General features: G+C 39.7%; 1 non-coding gene across 1 annotated transcript; it reads right to left on the reverse strand.

The window, feature by feature from the left end:
• Window positions 1-5,084: 5,084 nt before the first annotated feature.
• Window positions 5,085-5,191, reverse strand: LOC120281493. Its single transcript, XR_005542632.1, has one exon. It is a non-coding gene; the product is annotated as a small nucleolar RNA R71 (small nucleolar RNA).
• Window positions 5,192-20,906: the final 15,715 nt, after the last annotated feature.

Below are 20,906 nucleotides of genomic sequence, written 5' to 3' on the forward strand. Positions count from 1 at the left end.
CTTCATGAAAATCAGTGGCACATTCAAGGCGAATGGAGTGTTTGAGGATACGATTCACCTTATACTTTTTCCTTTTTCGGTGGGAGTAAGGTGATAAGTGCTTGTGTATAAGTAATACGAAGTATATTTTTCTTGCATTAAGCATCACTTTTATTAGATTTTATAGCTCATTCGTGTGTATTTGTGTTCTTTTGTGCATTTAGAGTTATGGTGACAAGTTTGGAAGAAAGGAAGAAAAAGTAGATTGTAGATGTGATTGTTGATGGAATTCTTGTATCGAACAAGGGTCAAGGCACGAGTTGTGATCATAGACATGTGGGTGTTTGCCAACCTCCAAAGCGGAGGGGCACAAACGTAGTAACCCTCATGTGTTCTAACTTGTGTAACATTTCCAAGAGCTTCATCAATAAGGTTTAATTGAAGATGTGACACGATCTACCGTATGGATGTGTGGCCAATCATACGGCCTCGATGAAGAAAATGAATTCACGAGTATTTTGGCAAAGCACTGTAGAAGTTTATTGTAGTAAAACACTATAGCAGTTACTGTTCATAGCGCACAGAAAAATTAAGCATTGAAATCCACATGGCCATGTGGAAATTCCACACGCCCGTGTGGATGCCCGATTTTAACCCTATAAATACCGCTTTGAGAGTTTTATTTGGGGATCTTCTTCCTATCTTTGACCTATCTTTTGGGAAGAGTGCGGCTAGGGTTTAGAGAGGCTTTTACTGGATTTTAGGAGCGGTTCTATGGCATTCAACATCGATTCCCTTTGGAGGAGAGCTATTGGGGAATCTTTCGTCGGCATCGATTCAGAGAGATGTGTCCCACGCTTAACAAAGGAGTCCGTGGAGAAGACGAGGGGGCTCCTCAAGACCATCGATACGGACAACAAGGGGGTTTTCTCTATGGATTGCTTGTAATTACTTTTGATTTCATTGTTGATTTTTTACTGCTCCATGGAGAGCTAAACCACTAGTGGGTTCTTGGACTTATAAACCCTAGGATGATCTTGTTTCATTGACTCTTATTATGTTTCCTTTATTTGATGTTTTAATTGAGTTTCAATCTTGGGTGCTTATTGATTTGATTTTCCCTTAGAGTGATACTAGGGTAGAGAATCTATCTAAGTAATCCTATGAAGGGTGACAACTTCATTAGGATTAGACTTAGTGAGATTGAAGAGGGTTGAGAGGATAAGTCGAGAGGTAGTGGAACGTCCCCTTTCCCTTCCAATGTGATTTATCCTACCTCCACGTTCCAAGATTCCTTTACGGTCGCGATAGAGTTAAGTGCTAAGAGACAAACTCCACTGGGGCTTAGTTGCACAAGCAACAGAGTGAAGTGTTGAAGTAATCCTTAGTGTTGGGGCTTAATCGTGATTAGGGATCTTTCACATGGACCAAAGGTTTAGATCTATATTAGGGAATAGGGTTTATCACTTGGAATCCCTAGAACTTCAAGCAGTCCTTTATAGTGTGAGGCATTGAGACTATCCCTATCCACCGGGCAAAGTTTAAAGGACTAGTCATGGTTGACCTTAGGTTTGGGACCATGTGTTTTTGAATCTCCACGACTAATTAAACTTCAACTAGGAGCCATAATATTAGTCTTGCACTTGAAACAATAGTCCTAGGGTGAGAATTATCCGAGTAACCCATTTTATCATTGATTATCTCTCTTTATTTCTCGTGCTTTATCTTCTCTCTTTTACTTTCATTTTCATTAATATTTTAAAGTAACATCACAAATTGGTTTTCACTCTAGCTAAATAGCAATACTTTGTGCTTCTTAATAACTATTTCCTGTGAATTTGACTACCCACTCACCGGAATATTTTATTACTTCGACGACCCGTGCACTTGCAGTACACGCACGCAAGGGGTGTGTTAGAAGGGCCAAGTGGTGGCTAAGTTCCTTGCCCAAGGGTTAATTAATACATATGCACAACTAGCCGAGAAGCTCCTTACCCAATATTTCCTTCACTCAAAGATCATAAAATTGAGAAGTGATATCTATTCTTAAAAGCAATTAGAGTCCAAAACTCTTAATATCACATGGGAGATGTACAAAGAACTTTTGAGGAAATGTCCTCAACATGGCATTGTCAGGTGAATACAAATTCAAATTTTCTATAATGGGCTAAGAGTCACCATAAAACAAATGTTAGATGCGGTAGTCAGAGGATCTTTGTGTAGCAAGCAACCTGATGCCACTAAAATTTTGTTTGAGGTGATGGCCACCAATGAGTATCGATGGAGTTCAAAGAGGAATAAGCCGGTTAAGGCAGCCGGGATCTATGAAGTTGATGCTCTCACTACTTGCCAGCCCATGTTGAAGCAATTACCAAGTAGCTTTATGTGATGCAGCTCCCACAACAATCAAATGTGGTCATGAGTTGTAGGACTTGTGGAATTCAAGTAAGCACTATATGAAAGCCGCATAGATAAGTATTGGACAGATTGAGCAAGTAGACCACATCAACAACACTAAACAGTTCCCAAACAACCCCTATAGTTCCACTTATAATCCAAGTTAGAGAAATCATCTAAACTTCTCATGAAGCACTCAAGGACAAAATCAAGGACAAGGGACTTGATAAGTGCTTGTGTAATACTAATACAAAGTATTCTTTTCTTACGATGAGCATTACTTTTCTCAGATTTTATCACTAATGCATGTGTAATTGTGTTCTTTTGTGCATGTAGGGTTGTGGAGACAAATATAGAAGAAAGAACCCAAAGTAGATTGCGAGTGCACCTAAATGATGAAGTCTTGGAGTGAACAAACGTGAAGAAACAATTTGTGCTCAAAGACATGTGAGTGTGTGCCAACCTCCGTGGTGTTCAAGGAAATATTCAAATTGGAGGGGCACAAAGGCAATCACACTCATGTGTTCCGACTTGTGCAAAGCTAGAAAGATTGTCATCAAATATGCTTGTATTTGAAGATGTAACGCAATCTACAGCGTAGACGTGTACCCATTTATGTTGCCTCGATGAAGAGTGCGGATTCGGGAGTATATTGGCGGAGTACTGTAGCAGGTCACCATAGCAAATCATTGTAGCAGTTGCTGTTCACAGGCCCAGAAAATCAATTTCCTGGAGATTCACACGGGCGTGTGGAAATTTCACACGCTCGTGTGGATGCCCGATTTCAGCCCTATTTAAGTCGCGATTTCAGCCCGATTTCATAATCATCTTTTCCATATTTTGGCTATCTTTTCTCCACCTTTGGAGGCGCCAACGGCTAGGGTTTCAGAGAGGCTTTGGCTAAGTTTTTGAGGGGTTTACAGAATTTGACATCGCATTTCCTTCGGAAGAGAGTTATTGGAGGAGTTTTCGTCGGCAATGATCTGGCGAGGTGTGTCCTAGGCTTGATGAGGGGACCTTCGGAGAAGACGCGGCCACTCCACAAGACCATCGACACGAACACCAAAGGGGTTTTATTCATGGATTGCATATTTTTACTTTCTATTTCATTATTGATTGTATTTTGCTCCATAGAGAGCTAAACCCTAGTGGGTACTTGGACTTGTAAACCCTAGGATGATGTTGTTTCTTTGACTTTTTATTATGCTTCCTTTAATTGATGTTTTAATTGAGTTCCAATCTTCAATGCTTATTGCGTTGATTTTCCCTTAGAGTGACACTAGGGTTGAGAATCCATGTTGGTAATCCTTGTGGGTGAGTGACACACCATGAGGGTTAGAAAATACTAGATTGGAGAGGGTTGAACGGGTGAGCCGAGAAGTAGCGGAGCGTCCTCTTTCCCCTCTGGCGTGATTTATCCTACCTCCACGTTCCAAGAGTTCTTTGCAGTTACAATAGAGTGAAGTGCTAGGAGACGAACTCCGCCGGGGCTTAGTTACGCAAGCAACAGAGTGAAGCGTTAAAGTAATCCTTAGTATCTAGGGCTTAGTTGTGACTAGGGTTCTTTTGCCTTGACCAAACGGTTAGATCAATTTAGGGAATAGGGTTTATCACTTGGAATCCCTAGAGCCTAAAGCAACCTAGCACAGTGTGAGGTGTCGAGACTGAGAGATTTTTCCACTAGGGCATAATGTAGGGTTAGTCATGGTTGACCTTAAGTTTTGGGACCATGTGTTTAAGGATCTCCACGACTCACTAAGCATTAGTTAAGGAACATAATTATTGGTCTTGCACTTGAAATAATGGTCCTAGTGTGAGCAATGTCCGGGTGCCCCATTTTATCATCGATTACCTCTCCTATCTTTTATTTTCACCTCCTTCTTCTTTTCTTATTTCTATTTGCATTGATTCTTATTCACATCATTATCGATTCATCTTCACTCTAGTTAAATAACAATCTTTGTGTTTTTAATCACTATTCCCTATGGATTCGACTATCCACTCACTGGGGTATTATTACTTCGACAAACCCGTGCCCTTGCGGTACATACACAATAGGGCATTTGTCAAGTTTTTGGCGCCATTACCGATGAATAGGCATTTTAGAGACACTTTGTACTTTGCTATTTTAGCTATTCATCAATCATTCTATTTCATATCTTCTTATTCTTTCATCGTTCTGATTTGTTTTAAGGAAACCCTTCGACATTAGTTGAAAGAAATTCAAACATTAAACGAAGAATTCATAGAAGGGGAAAGAACCTATGCAAGAACAGTCTAATCAAGCTGAGATAGAAGGTGAAGGGTCTGATAATATGTCAGAGCAAAATGAGCAGTAGAGGACACTCTCAGATTATGCCAAACCCGTTGTTCTTAGCACACAATCTAGCATTGTGCGGCCACTGATCACCGCTCAGAATTTTGAGCTCAAGCCAGCATTCATCCAAATATTACAGCAGTCGACACAGTTTAATAGTTTTGGCCGATGAGGATCAAAACAATCACATATAGAACTTCTTGGAAGTGTACGACATGCTCAAGATCAATGGTGTTACAGATGATTCTATCAACTTGAGGGCCTTCCCATTTTTTTCCTTGAAAGGGAGAGAGAAGCAATGGCTACATTCATTACCTAGAGCATCGATCACTGCATGGGAGGAGATGATAGAAGCTTTTCTTGCCCGATATTTCCCTCCAAAAAATTTGCAAAGCTCAGGAATGAAAGATCCTCCTTTGTACAAACAGAATTGCAGTCTCTATTTGAGACGTGGGATAGGTTCAAGGAGCTCCTGCGGAAATATCCTCAACATGGGTTCCCCGAGTGGATGATCATTCAGACTTCCTATAATTGGTTGAACCTGAGCACAAGACAGTTACTTGACCAACACGAGGAAGTTGGAGGAAAGTGCATCCGTGATCTTAGATGCTTCATGTTCGGCGGTGTTGCAAAAGAATATGCCGAACAAGAAGAAAGACCCCGGAAGCTTCATCATTCCATGCAACATTGATAACATGGGTGAAGAAATGGCATTGGCGGACTCAGGGGCTAGTATCAACGTCATGCCATATATATTTTTCCAAAAGCTAGGCTTGGGAGAGCCTAGGCCCACTCGGATGACATTACAATTGGTAGACCGAACGGTTAGACATCCGAGGGGCATCATTAAAGATATACTTGTGAAGGTTGACAAGTACATATTTCCTGTAGATTTTGTAGTGTTGGATGTTGATGAGGATATCAATGTTCCACTGATACTTGGGAGGTTGTTCTTGCGTACTTCCAAGGCTCTTATCGACATGGACGGCATGGAGTTGACTTTACGAGTTGGGGATGACAAGCTTACATACCGCCTCCCCGAAGCCATGAGACATTCTCTAGACTTTTATGACACTCTTTATTTTCTTGACACTACCGATGAACTAATAGATGAATATGTACAGGAAATGATGAATTCTAACCCATACGAGGGATTGCTAGACCAAGAAGTGGAGAATGAAGACATGATGATGCTTGGTCTAGAAGACAAGATACAACCTACCCCGGGGATGATGAAAAAGATGCTCCGGAAGATGAAGCGTGCAAGGAGATATCACAAGAAACGCCCCAAGGCTAATGGGGATATGCAAGAACGGAGTAAGGGTAACGAACCCTTGTGTGGTAACAAACTCGATAACTCCCCCTCTACCTTCAAAAGACTATATTCATCATGCTTTTAAGTCATGGGTAAAAGGGAAACCTTCATCTATGAGACCTCGTGATGTAAGGTCAGGTATGTCAAGCTAAGTGACGTTAAACAAGCTCTTCTTGGGAGGCAACCGAAGTCTTTACTATTTTTCTATGTATTCGTTAGTGTTTGCATGAATAAGAGCTTAAGTGTTGGTGTCTTGATCTTTTACATGCTATTATTGTGATTTTCTTGTGGATCTTTGGTGTTTTCCTGCGCTTACTTGTGTGTGGCGAAGTATCTTGGTCATTTGAGCGTGTTTTTCATGTTTCTCTGGTAAATTGTGCATATATGGGTAGGTTATGAATCTATAAATGTTCAGAATTTTTTTGCAAAGCCTATAATTTTTCTAAGTTATCCAGAGAAGACACACGGCTGTGTTGAAATTCCACACGGGCGTGTGATTTCGTTCAGAGCTCATCTAGAGAGGACACTGGGGCATGTGTCTGCCCCTGTAAATGCCCTTGCAATAGTCACCCTCCTATGTGGAATTTACACATAGGCATGTGTTTCTCTGCAGAGGTTCAGAGATCTATCCCGGGAAGACACAGGGGTGTGTGTCTGTCCCTATGTCTGACCCTGTGAACTACACACAGGTGTGTGTAATTTCCACACGCCCATGTGAATTTCTGTAGAGAGTTTCCCTCTATCTTGAGAAGACACAGGGGCGTGTGAATGCCCCAGTGAGTTGCCCTGTGAAGATCCATGCCCGTGTGGAATTTCCACACGGGCGTGTGAAGCACTTAAATGAATTTCTCGTATGGACAGAGGAGCCACAGGGGCATGTGGGTGCTCCTGTAGATCGGGCACATGGGTGTGGGAAATTTCCAGACGCCCGTGTGGATGCGTTTAAAGGCAAAGAATGCCTCCCGAAAGCAGACAGGGGCGTGTGTCTTCCCCTGTGAAGCTCCCTTGTCGAGTCACACAGCCGTGGGTAATTTCCACATGCCCGTGTGGATGTACAGAATTCAAAAGGCCACGAGTTTTCTTTATAAATCCTTTGCACCTTTTCATTTTCACACTCCCAAACACTTTGAGAACACATCCTTGCACTCTCCCGACCATGGACCAAAGTTTTAGAGAGATTTCACTCGAGTTTTCCGGCTGATTTCAAGATTTTTATCTTCATCTTGTCGGTAAACCCTCATTCTCTCTTTTCTTCACCATTACTTGATTTTATCTAATTAAACTAGTGAATGTGCTTTGTTTCTATACTAAAGTGGTTATTGCATGTCTAGAATGAGTTTAGAATTCTTGGATTTTTACCACAATGGCTGTACGGTTTTCATGCCACGTGGATCTACACGAACGTGTGGAATTTCCACACGGCCGTGTGGATTCCTGTAGTATTGATTTCTTGAGTAAATTTGATCGATTTCTTTTCAATACTTGGAGATATGGCACTGAAGATTAAGAAAGCGGCCGGCAAACGCCCACGTGAGTCTTCCCTGAGCCGGAACATATGGAGTTCACCATTCCCGAGCACTAGGCTCGGTTTAAGCGATTGTCGAGACTCAAGTTCGGACAGACATGCTTTCCCGACTTGAGCGCTCTTAGGGAGATGCAATTAGCTGATGATATGGCAGATGAGGTGGAGGAGTTCCTCGTTGTGGGTAGCTGGAAGAGATTGTTGACTATTCGTGAGCCAGCTATTCGTTTGCTGACGCTGGAGGTATTAGAGTCCTTTGAGTTCGACCGATCGTATTCTCGATTCAATAGTGCTGACACCATACAATTCAAGCATTTGGACACCATTATAGTACGAGTGTTACATAGTTTTTGATCTGGTTGGGCTTATATGATGAGGCTTTTCCTGATACAGAGGAGTACGATCAATTACCTACTGACTATCCCGATAGTTTGACCCCGCAGAGAGCGTAGAGGACATTATGTGGGCAGGGTCAGTATGAGCCGGGAGTGTCAAAGACTACCTGCCTCCCCCGACCGAGTTACAAATACATTCATGCCATTCTGAGCAGATCAGTGAATGACCGCTGTAACAGTACTAAAGTTTTGAGCATATGATGGGTATAGGTCTCCTAGATGCGATTAGAGGAGCCAAGAAGATGATTATACTAGCTCCCCTCGGCATGGAGACTATGCATATGATGGGCATGAGTAGGAGGTATAGAGACGGGGTGTATGTGATGAACATTCCCCTACCAGAGCCAGCCGAGATTGAGGGAGACGCAGCTGAGGGTTCACAGCTGGTTCCCGAGCCTCAGCCAGAGCCGATGGAGACTGACGCACCACCTGCAGCACAGAAGCCGCCTCTAGTGAGCATGTTTTCTCCTTCTCAGGCTTATGATCGTTTTGAGAGGTCGAGAGTGTTGTAGGGGTACTCTGGACTAAGATAGCTGAGGTTCGTGAGACACAGGTCGCAAACCACACGGAGGTGATGGTGCGTCTCGATATCTTATAGCAGTTACTCGAGCGAGACACCGCCTTCCCATTCATTATGCGATCCCAGACCGAGCCAGACACCGATGCTTGATGTCTCTTTACTTTCCTTTGTTCTTATTTTTTGTATTTCATTCTCGTATTTTATTTTGGACTTGCATTGCTCGAAAAGGACTCTTCCTTCTGAGTATGTCTTTTATTTGTGTTGTCTCGAGTTGTATTTTATTGCTTTATCTTTATAAACTTGAGTTTATTTTGTTTTTGTTGAGCTTCACTGAATCCCCCTTGTGTATACGTGCAGATGGTCTTGTGAGTATGGAATTTGAGGATTAAGTCATAGACACGGTTAATGTGATTTTCACATGGCCGTGTGTGCTCCACAACCCATGGAACTCAACTCTCAAGGATTTAGCTCTATCAAATGTACCATTAGGAGTTCAGGGGAGTATTGTTTCAATTGCCAGACTTCACATTTGATCTTGAATGTTATACTTTTTATTATGCTTTCTTGCATACATTGAGGGCAATGTGCATTTTAAGTGTGGGGGAGTTCACATTACACATGTTCTTTACACAAGTTTTGACTGAGATTACATGCTTACATAGCCAATGGCGGTTCACCTTAGTTGCAATGGTCGTATTCTTAAGTCTAGGAGAAATTTTAACATTGAATGTTTTCATGCTCTAGTTTTTACTTGAATTTCTAGGAATTTATGCCCGATTGACACTTGTTGCACTACTCGCTCTTGAAACCTTGTGGAAACTCAGTTTCGATGTTTAAGGGACTAGTTAGTTTTGTTTCTTATGTTAATTTTTGAAAAAAAAAATGGTTGTTTTGGTTGTGCATTTGGGGTGGAAAGAGTTACCACGTATGAAGTATGAAGCTACTCTCATAATTCGGATAAAAGTTATGCCCTAATGAGAGAAAGAGCTATCTCATGGGATGAGTGAAAGATACTACCCCGGTAGAAAGACCTACCACCTCGAAAGTGTGAAAACCACCTTAGTGGGAGCTTCGGAAAGGGCTACCTTAGAGGATGTGTGAAGCTACTACCGTCTCTTTGCTTTGTTATCCTTTTTGATTCAAGTTTTTAGCTAGAGCATTGACTTTTCGTATTTAGTATTGAAATTCCCCTTACTTGTAGAATACTTCCCTTGCATTCTTTAGTGAACCTAAGGCCAAGAACTTTCATTATTTCCTTCTTCAATTCTATGCTTCAATGTTTTATTTTTGCTTGAGGACAAGCAAAAGCTTAAGTGTGGGAAAGTTTGATAAGTGCTTGTGTATTAGTAATACGAAGTATTCTTTTCTTACGATGAGCATTACTTTTCTTAGATTTTATCACTAATGCATGTGTATTTGTATTCTTTTGTGCATGTAGGGTTATAGAGATAAATATAGAAGAAAGAAGCCAAAGTAGATTACGAGTGCACCTAATTGATGAAATCTTAGAGTGAACAAACGTGAAGACACAAGTTGTGCTCAAAGACATGTGAGTGTGTGCCAACCTCCGTGGTGTTCAAGGAAATATGCAAATTGGAGGGGCACAAAGGCAATCACACTCATGTGTTCCGACTTGTGCAAAGCTAGAAAGATTGTCGTCAAATATGCTTATATTTGAAGATACAACGCAATCTACAGCGTAGACGTGTACCCATTTATGTTGCCTTGATGGTAAGTGCGGATTCGGGAGTATTTTGGCGAGTACTGTAGGAGGGCGCCGCAAAAACTACTGTAGCAGTTGCTGTTCACAGGCCGCAGAAAATCAATTTCCTGGAGATTCACACGGGCGTGTGGAAATTTCACACGCTCCTGTGGATGCCCGATTCCAGCCCTATTTAAGTCGCGATTTTAGCCCGATTTCATAATCATCTTTTCCATCTCTTAGCTATCTTTTCTCCACCTTTGGAGGAGCCCACGGCTAGGGTTTAGGAGAGGCTTTGGCTAAGTTTTGGAGGGATTTACAGACTTTGACATCGTATTTCCTTCGGAAGAGAGTTATTGGAGGAGTTTTCATCGGCACTGATCCGGAGAGGTGTGTCCTAGGCTTGACGGGGGACCTTCGGAGAAGATGCGGCCACTGCACAAGACCATCGACATGAACACCAAAGGGGTTTTATTCATGGATTTCATATTTTTACTTTCTATTTCATTATTGATTGTATTTTGCTTTATAGAGAGCTAAACCCTAGTGGGTACTTGGACTTGTAAACCCTAGGATGATGTTGTTTCTTTGACTTTTTATTATGCTTCCTTTAATTGATGTTTTAATTGAGTTCCAATCTTCAATGCTTATTGAGTTGATTTTCCCTTAGAGTGACACTAGGGTTGAGAATCCATGTTGGTAATCCTTGTGGGTGAGTGACACACCATGAGGGTTAGAAAATACTAGATTGGAGAGGGTTGAACGGGTGAGCCGAGAAGTAGCGGAGTGTCCCCTTTCCCCTCTGGCGTGATTTATCCTACCTCCACGTTCCAAGAGTTCTTTGCGGTTACAATAGAGTGAAGTGCTAGGAGACGAACTCCGCCGGGGCTTAGTTACGCAAGCAACAGAGTGAAGCGTTAAAGTAATCCTTAGTATCTAGGGCTTAGTTGTGACTAGGGTTCTTTTGCCTTGACCAAATGGTTAGATCAATTTAGGGAATAGGGTTTATCACTTGGAATCCCTAGAGCCTAAAGCAACCTAGCACAGTGTGAGGTGTCGAGACTGAGAGATTTTTCCATCGGGGCATAGTGTAGGGTTAGTCACGGTTGACCTTAAGTTTAGGACCGTGTGTTTAAGGATCTCCACAACTCACTATGCATTAGTTAGGGAACATAATCATTGGTTTTGCACTTGAAACAATGGTTCTAGGGTGAGCAATGTCCGGGTGCCCCATTTATCGTCGATTGCCTCTCCTATCTTTTATTTGCACCTCCTCCTTCTTTTCTTATTTCTATTTGCATTGATTCCTATTCACATCATTATCGATTCATTTTCACTTTAGTTAAATTGCAATCTTTGTATTTCTAATCACTATTCCTTGTGGATTTGACTACCCACTCACCGGAGTATTATTACTTCGATAAACCTGTGCACTTGGGGTACATACGCAATAGGGCTTTTGGCAGGACTCAAGGGCAAGCTCGACCAAATTAACCCCCTGGGTTCCAACCTTCTAATCAAGAAAAGAGGGATGCTACTATTGAGAGTTTGATTACCACATATATTTAATCCAATGATGTACTCTCTCCAAACATGAAAAAAATTATGAGGAACCAACAAGCATCTCTTAAGAATTTAGAGCAACATGTTGTCCAAATTTCTAGATCATTGGTAGAGTGCCCACAAGGAAGTCTCCCAAGTAAAATGGAAGTAAACCCTCCGAAGTCACTAAAGGCCATCATTTTAAGAAGTGGAAAAGAGTTGCCTCCTCCTTATGAGAAGCAATTTGAACCTAAAAGTGTAGTGAGAAAGGAGAATGAGCTTCGGAAAGAAAAAGATAGTGATTGGTCTTGAGGAAGTGACCAAGTGCAAAGTTAAGGAAGATCTCAAAGGACCAGAATATTAACCAAAACTTCCTTTGTGGCCAAGGTCAAGAAAGTTGAACAAGATGAGCAATTCAAGAAGTTCCTTGATATGTTCCAGATATTGCATATTAATGTGCTATTCATGGAGGCATTGGCATAAATGCCGCTCTATGCAAAATTTTTGAAGGGATTACTCACAAACAAGATGAAATTAGAAGAGGTTTTAACAGTCACTCTTTGCAAAGAATGTTCTGTTGTTTTAACTAATCAACTTCTGAAGAGAAAAAAGGATCTAGGCAGTTTCATTGGAAGAGTGATTCATAGAAAGCTCTAGCAAATTTAGGGGTGAGTGCTAATCTCATGCCCTACAAAAGTTTTTAGCCGACCATTCCAAATAGCCAAACACAATGACTTTCCAAGTAGCCGATCATTCCGTTCGCCACGCAAGAGGTATCATCGAGAATGTGCTAGTGAAATTTGATAAGTTCATCATCAAGGTGCATTTTGTGATTCTAGAGCTTGATAGTAAGATTGGGTGCCATTAAGTAACCACTTTAAGCTATGTCTCAAGCATGGTTTGATGTCAAGGAGGGTAAGATGGTCCTAAGGGTAGGTGAGGAGAAAGTATCATTCAAGCTCCAAGATGCTATGTGACATTCAATCGATTTTGATGAGTCTTATTATTTTGTTGATAGCATTGATGGGTATGTTGCTAACCATGTGCAGGGATTTTGGTTCAAGGATGAGAATTCATATTTTACTAAGCCAACACACTCCCCCTTTCCTCCTAACATGGCTGTGCAAAAGGAAGTATTGCTATGCTTATTCCTATGCAATTTACAAGTTGTAAGGAATTAAAGAGGCATAGGCAACTAGCTCCTTGCACGACCTTAAATCAACTCATGGAAATCACTATAGATGGATTTTTCGTACGATTGAAGCCCTAAAATTTGCTAGTAAAGTGCACGGCCATGAGCATGCCCCCAACACATGACCGTGTATGGATGGAACTTGCATATTTAAGCCAGAAAGTTAGACTAGTGAGGGGCCTTTGGGTTGGAGAATAGGGAAATGGCAAGGGTTTTGAAGAGAGAACAAGACCGTCAATTAATGGGAGGTTAAAGCTTCCCTTGAGGTTTGGAGGCGAGCATTTGATGAATCGACCTTCTCCATCCTTAGATTACATTACAACCATTGAGAGGAGCTTGAGAGAGTTTTCATTATGACTTTCTTTCTGTCTTTAATCTTAGATTGTATTTTATTATTACTGAATATGGGAGTCTTAACTATCATTTAGTACCTCAGGCCATAAATCTCAAGCCTTATTATATTTGATTTTCTTGTTTTTATATATTGAATATGAGTATTCTTATAAATCTTCTATGTTGCTTCATGCATGCAATATACATTGTGCAAAGGCCTCAATTGCATATTCAATTAGCGTGATGACGATTAAGAAATCCAACATGTTAGGTCAACATAGAAGGTAGGGGTTGAGTGCATACCTATAACTAGAGTCTATAGTGTCAAACTCTTTGGAGGTTGAGTGCACATCTAGAGATAGCTTGTATGGTATCAAAATCCTTGGAGGTTGAGTGCATACCTGGAGATAAGGTGTATGGTGTCGAATTCTCTAGATTAGCATTAAACCTAATAAAGTGATTCACATAGCGTCATGTAATCATAAGGTAATGCATCGTTACCATATGGGATTATCTTGATTGCCTTGACCAAAGTGATCAACTATTCTAAGAGTCTCCATAGTCGAAAGATGCTCTATAAATAGCTATTATAGGAAGCCTTTGCAAGTGTGTTGAGTAGAGTAAGCCTGGGCACCGCTCCATCCCTTTAATTTACCCCAAGTTATCATCTCTCTCAGCATTAGCTTTAGATTTTTACAATTAGGATTAGCAACCTCAATCTCTTTTGATAGGCTAGATCATAGAGAGTAAAGAAGTACTAGTAAAGCTGGTCCTTGTGGATTTGACTAGCCAACCTTCGAGAAAAGTATACTACATTTTACAACCCATGCCCTTATTATGTATACGCAACTATTGTATCTACCATGTGAGTCTAATAGAGGCTTGGGTATGACTTAATCTTGAGTCCAAAAATTTTAAAGAATTTCCATGGAGAGTAACTTCATCTAAAGCTAGAGAAATAAGGGAATTTAATTGAATTTCTAGGTTGGAGAGAATGGATCTAGCTAGGTTGGAGAAAATGGAAGGATACAACTCCAATCAATCCTCCTACCACCTCACACACAAGAATGGAGTAGCAATCAAACCTCATTTAAATACATTTACCACAAACCCTAGTATTATTTTCAAGAAATAAGTGACCACTGAATAAAATAAGAACAAAGATGAATGCATACCTAGTTAGCTCCAAGAAGAAGAAATATTGAGGAATGAGCTCTCCAAAACAAGAAGAGAGGTGATTAAGCTCAAGTGAAGAGCTCTCATTTAAATAGAAATAAAGATGGAGGTGAAGTAGAGAAGAAAAGAAGTTAAAAAGGGCTCAAGGATTTAAGAATTAAATGACGAAAATATCCTTGCCTTTTCACCTAAAAGACTTAAAAAGACAAATGAACCCACTCCGTGTGGCCTAGCGTATGAGAGCTTTGTGCGATCGACTATGTGGGGGCACAACTAGGCCACACGACCTGCTACAGAAATCCACCCTAATATTATTATCAAACATTTAGAGTCCTTATGCACTTCTATGAATTGTAATGATTTTGATAAGCCTAGTGATGTCTGTCATATGTCTAAATATACTCGCCTTGTTTTTCCTTGTTGTACAATTCATTCAATTGCTAGTTTTGATTTACTTTTTATGGATGCCTTATATAGAACAATTTCTTAGTGGAGCTAAATATCTTGTCCCAATAGTGGATGATTTTAGTTAAACCAGCTGGACTTACTTGATGAAATGTAAAACTCAAACACCTCATTTCATTGAACAGTAATTAAAACAAATCAGCAATCAATTTAGTACCTTATTCAAGCATGTTTGAACTAATAATGGATCAGAATTTGTTAGTCAAACATGTCAAAATCTATTTATACGATACCTTTTGTATACACCATCAAAATACCTGTGTTTACACTCCTCAACAAAATGGTGTAATGGAGCACAAACATAGGCACTTACTCCAGGTAGCTTGTGCCATATTATTTCAGTATTGTTTACCAAAATGTATATGGGGTGATGCCATTCTCACTACAACCTACATCATAAATTATCTTCCCACTTCTCTATTAATTTGGCAATCACCTTATAAAGCCCTATTTCAAAGGTTACCAAATTATCAATTTCTTAAAAGCTTTGGTTCTCTCTATTTTGCATCGAATATTAATCAATATAAGGGAAAATTTGAAACTAGAGCTTTTAAGTCTATTCTAATTGGCTATTAATCTGGACACAAAGCTTATAAGCTTTATTAGTCTTCATACATCAGCTATATTTTTCTTTACAGATGTTCTTTTTAATGAAAATATACTTCCTTTCCACATCTTATTAGATGGCTCTAGTCGCACACTGATATGCAACCCCTTGCTATCCGCAAGTGCATGGCTCATATAAGTAGTAAAGTGTACTCGAATGGGTCAAGTAGTTGAATCCAAAGGGACCAGAAAGCTTTCACTACTTGTTGTTCTTCTAACATCTACCCAGATCGAAAGGTTGGGTAAAGATATTAAAATAAAAATCTAAAAGAGTAAAAAAGATTAGGAAAGGAACTAGATGAGAATCACTGAGATGGAGCAGAGCCCCAGACTACTCCCCTTAAGGAATTTGTATTGATTACTACATTGTCTATCAGGTACATTCTTTTGAATTGAGAGGATAACCCTAATTCCGAAAGTTCAACACCGATAGGATAACCCTGATTCCTGTACCAAGATGGATAACCCTAATTCTCTGGGCATGTACTCAAACTCAATCCTCTATGTGTGCCTTAACAAGATGGATTTCTCAATCATCATCAAGATAAGCAACGATGCAACTATGGAAATCATGCACAATGAAATTGCAATCTTAGATAAAACATATAAGAAATCCAAGAAAACTCCATAGGCAATGTAATTGAACAAATCACATACAAAACATCTCAAAGGTTCATAATCTGAGGTACCAGAGAATGGTTTAGACACTCATGGTTTCACACAACATTGAATAGATAAGGAAAACAAACAAGCAAGAATCCATAAAGACTCCCTTATGCTTGTCAAATCTCACCAATGGTGCTCCAAGGAAGTTCCTGCTAACTTAGCTCTGTTTCAATCGGTGCTCTTGTATCCATGCTCTCTTCCCCTCTAAAGTGTTCATGAAGATCATCCAGAAGTTTTGGCCAAAACCCCCAGCCAAAAGTCCCCCTTGAAACCTTAACTTTGGGCTTAAAAAGGTATTTCCCGATCAGAGCATGGCCATGATTAAGACATGCTTGTGCCTGTGCACTTTACGTGAAAGTATGGGGATTTATGTCGACACAAAATTCATCCAACCTATGAACTACACTCCCTAAGCACGCCCAAAATACGACAGTGCTTCAAAATGCACAGCCATGGTAGGAGGATGATATATGTACTTCTCTTCTTATGAAAAATTCTCCAAGTCCTAAGATCTACATGAGCTAAACAAGTGTATATAAAATATCTACATGAATTGAGCTCATCAAATACTCCCCACACATGAATGTTTATTTGTCCTCAAGCAAAAACACATAGCACACAAGAAAGAAGATGAGGGCATCACCTCTAATCTCAGAATAATAGGAATTTCAAAAGTGTAGAGAGAGACCAGTAGTCAGTGCTTGTTCAGCTGATCACCCTTACCTTGTACTCCCCATGTGTTTGCGTTTTCACCCTAGAATATGTGCTCATTCACTATTTGAATGGCCTAGCTACTATGACCTTATTCCTGACTAAAACTAAATGGGTAGTAGCTTCATACACCGTAGAGGTAGCCATTTCTCTTAGTGGTCATTAAGTGAACATTGGTGATTCTCCAAAATCTGACTACTCAAGAGCATCTTTCAATCTTCAAAGGTGATAGCTCTTTCTACCATCTTTTACAGGCTAATATTTACAAATCACCAGTAGGGCATTCAACAAAATTTGACTTTCTGGTTTTTTATTAAAGAATGACACTAATGGTCAATAAGCTAAGGTCTTTCCTATGTACATGTGGCTCCACAATCAAGGCAAAGTGAGAAAGAATAGGGTTTCTAAGATAAAAGTGAAACTAACAATTAAGTTCAATAAAATTAAACACAAACACTCCCCCTAAACTTAGAAATTCCTATCCAAATAATCATAGATCATCCTAAGTCATGCCCATTACAGTGAACAAAATGCATTCATGAAGAAGTACATCGAGGGTACATATAAAATTGCAGAGAAGTTTTTAGGGACTTTCCTGAATACGGAGAGTAATGTTGCCACTTTCAATGCTTGTGTTCCAAATTCCAATATAGCTCACAGCCTGAGAAGCAAAAAGATGTACAAGTGAAGCTAAAGAATAGAAAATAACAAAAGATAAAATACTTAAAAATAAAATCTGAAATAACTGCTGAAATAAAGAAACTCAGTTAGTAAGGGACTCCCTTTGCTAAATTCAAAATACAAGTCTGGAAATAAAAGAAAATAAAAAAATAGAAATAGAAAAATAAAAACTAGCCATGCTCAAGAATCATTGCCCTCGCCCGATTCAGTTGGCTCAGTGCCCCCAGAATTATTAAGATTGTCGGCCACATCTAACATGTCAACCTCCACATGACATGAGGATGTCATGGATACGTGAGGTGGCACTAATGATGATGCTTCACAGTGAGTAGCATTACTTTGAAGACTCTACCCTAGCCAATGAGTTCAATGAAACCGCCGACTAATTGCATCCGGTTCACGTGAGGCGGTGGACCATGAGGATGGTGAAGAGTTCAATGCAGTAAAGGAATACACATCGCTCGCAAGGTGTCGATGATGATAGGAATGAAACCACCAACTAATTGCATTCAGTTCACCCCCTCCAAAAAAGATTCATACCCTAGGCCAATCGAGTAATATACGGCCCAAAAAAACTAACTCCGACTCGGGAATCCGTCGCCTGATGATGGATCACTATAGTAATTACGTACCCTAAATGGAAGGGGACACCATGGTCAGTTTTATATTAAATATTTAAAAGGATGGTTTATATTGAGTATTTAAAAAGATTAAAGTGGCATTAATTTGATCATGGTCATTAAATAGGTTATGTTCGGATTTATATTAAATATTTAAAAGGATCTTCTAATGAAAATGTGCATGTTAATCTCATTGGAGAGTGTTTTATGAAAGAATTTCAATTTTTTAAGAATTTCAATTTTTTTTCATGTATTTAATGTGGCATTAATTTGATCATGTTAATTAAATAGGTTTTACATTAAAATTTTAATAATTTTAATATTTTTATCTATATTTTAATAATTTTAATTGCATAATAGGTATTGATTTCATAATCATGCTTCGGCTTTATATTAAGTATTTAAAAGGATCTTTTGATAAAAACGGATAGTAATCTCATTGGAAGGGTTTTATGGCTTATATTAAATGATTTCATCATGGTAGGTTTTATATTAAATATTTAAAAGGATCTTCTAATGAAAATGAATGTTAATCTCATTGAAGAGTGTCGAAGTCACGCCTGCTGATTACCCTTGTATGATCGCCCGCCCCATTACTGATATGCTGAGAAGTGTGTATACCTCAGAGTGCGGGAAATTTGAGAATGGAAACTTTGGGTTTTTGTGGGTCATAGGCAAGGTGATCATCACTGAGTCGGTGCCAATAACTTGCTGCAGGCTCTCCCAGTGGCCTATGGAAAGACAAATTATCATACTCTAGGGTTCGAGTGTACTCCTCGTCATACAAACCCAATCGAAGACCAAACTTTGCATAATTCATACAACATGGTCGCTCATGTAGTTGAAAACTGACTGCATTAGCCCAGTGCTAGGTTACGTGTCCTCGTGCCTTTTCAAATGTTGCTAATACTTCCAAAGTTAACTGATGATAAGCCAAGTCTATAATATTGAACAGTTGTCGCCATGAACCAACATTTAAGAGACACTGCACCTCGTCTGTTAGGTTTGCCTCCATTAACACACCCTAATCAATGTTACGGAACTCTCAAAATTAGTATCATGACAAACGTTGGTAACACTCCTGATGAGCTTGTAGCTCGAGACATGGTAAATGAATGATGTCCCTCAAGCCTCCTTTTTTGAAGGGGACCCAAACATAGTGCTTTTTAGAGGAAGCACAACCTTGTTTAAAAATAGTACAACTGTGCTTAAGAAGAACATGACCGTGCTTAAAGAAAGCATACCTATGTTTCTAATATTCAATCATCATTGAGATTGTATACTCTAAAACATGTTTACTAGCCCTAAATTCACCAATGGATGTTCCTAAATGATTGCATAGCATGTATACATGGTTTAAAATGATTTAAAGCTAGAAAAACTACATTTCTTCAAAGAGATCAAACAAGGAAGAAAGGGTCGAGAGGAGAATGGGGTGCAGGAAGGCTCTTTGGTGGTCATTTCTTAAAAAGAAACTCTTGCTCCAATTAAGGGTGTGTTCATGACCGTGTTCACCCCATATTTATGGCTGTATAGATTATAGGTTTTCTAATTAATGCAAAAAAATGCCCTACATGGCCTATTAAGGGTATGAGGGTTGTGTTCCTGAGAAGCATGGCCTAAACACAGGAGTGTTCACTCCATGCTTAATCTCACCCTTAATTGTCACATATTCTTAAGAAATGTTGGCTTGTAAACACAGGCCAAATATGGGTGTTGTGAATGCAAGATTTTATCTAGGCCTCAAGTATGATCTATTTTGAACTCTTGAATGCATGGTTTGTGATTAATATAGCTAGCTAAGATAAATAGGCAATGGAAGTATGAATAAAGACACTGAGTACTCATCAAAAAACTATAAAACAAAAACAGTTAACAATAAAGCTCAAGAAACTCAAACAAAACTAACTAAACTAAAAATGGAATAACACGAAAAGAGACAGCAAAAACTTGGGTTGCCTCCCAAGAAGCACGTGTATAACGCCACTAACTTGACGTACCTGAATGTCCTCATGGTGGGTTGCAGAGTTCAATCCGTTCTTGCGCCCCTTATGGCTGGTTGTAGAGTTGAATCTGTTCTTGGACATCTTGCTAAAAAGAACCATCCATAAGTACATAGGGTTTCAACCGATGACCGTTTACCTTGAATATGCCCTTTGTTGGATGCAAAATTTCTTCCACACCATGAAGAAAGTTTTGAGTGATAGTGAAAACGCCCAGACTATCTAGATTTGAGTTTCCCAAGACATATTCTAAACCTTAAATTGAATAGCAAGACTTGCTCCCCACTTGGAATTGTTCTTCTCTCGTAAGATGACTGTCATGGAACTACTTGACTCACTCACTGTATAGATCTGAGCTTTCATAAGCATTCTAACGACATTCCTCTAGCTCTTTTAAATGAAATTTCTGTTTTTGTCCTGCCTCCACTATGCCAAAGTTTAGGAATTTTGTAGCCCAGTAAGTTTGATGCTCCAAGTCAACCGGCAAGTGACATGTCTTTCCATAAACTAGATGGTAAGGGGTGTGGTCTGTGGGAGTCTTATATGATGTTCTGTAGGCCCATAATACATTATCTAACTGTTCGGACAAAGCCTTCCTATTGTGTTGTAAAATCTTCTGTAGAATTCAGTTTAGTTCTCAGTTGGTGACTTCAGCTTGACCACTTGTCTATGGGTGGTACGCCATGGCCACATGGTGGTTGACTCCGTACTTCTTCATCACCTTCTCAAATTGAGTGTTGCAAAATGTGTTCCCACATCACTTA

This window comes from Dioscorea cayenensis, chromosome 17 (assembly GCF_009730915.1).
Source record: "Dioscorea cayenensis subsp. rotundata cultivar TDr96_F1 chromosome 17, TDr96_F1_v2_PseudoChromosome.rev07_lg8_w22 25.fasta, whole genome shotgun sequence".
NCBI classification, from domain to species: domain Eukaryota; kingdom Viridiplantae; phylum Streptophyta; class Magnoliopsida; order Dioscoreales; family Dioscoreaceae; genus Dioscorea; species Dioscorea cayenensis.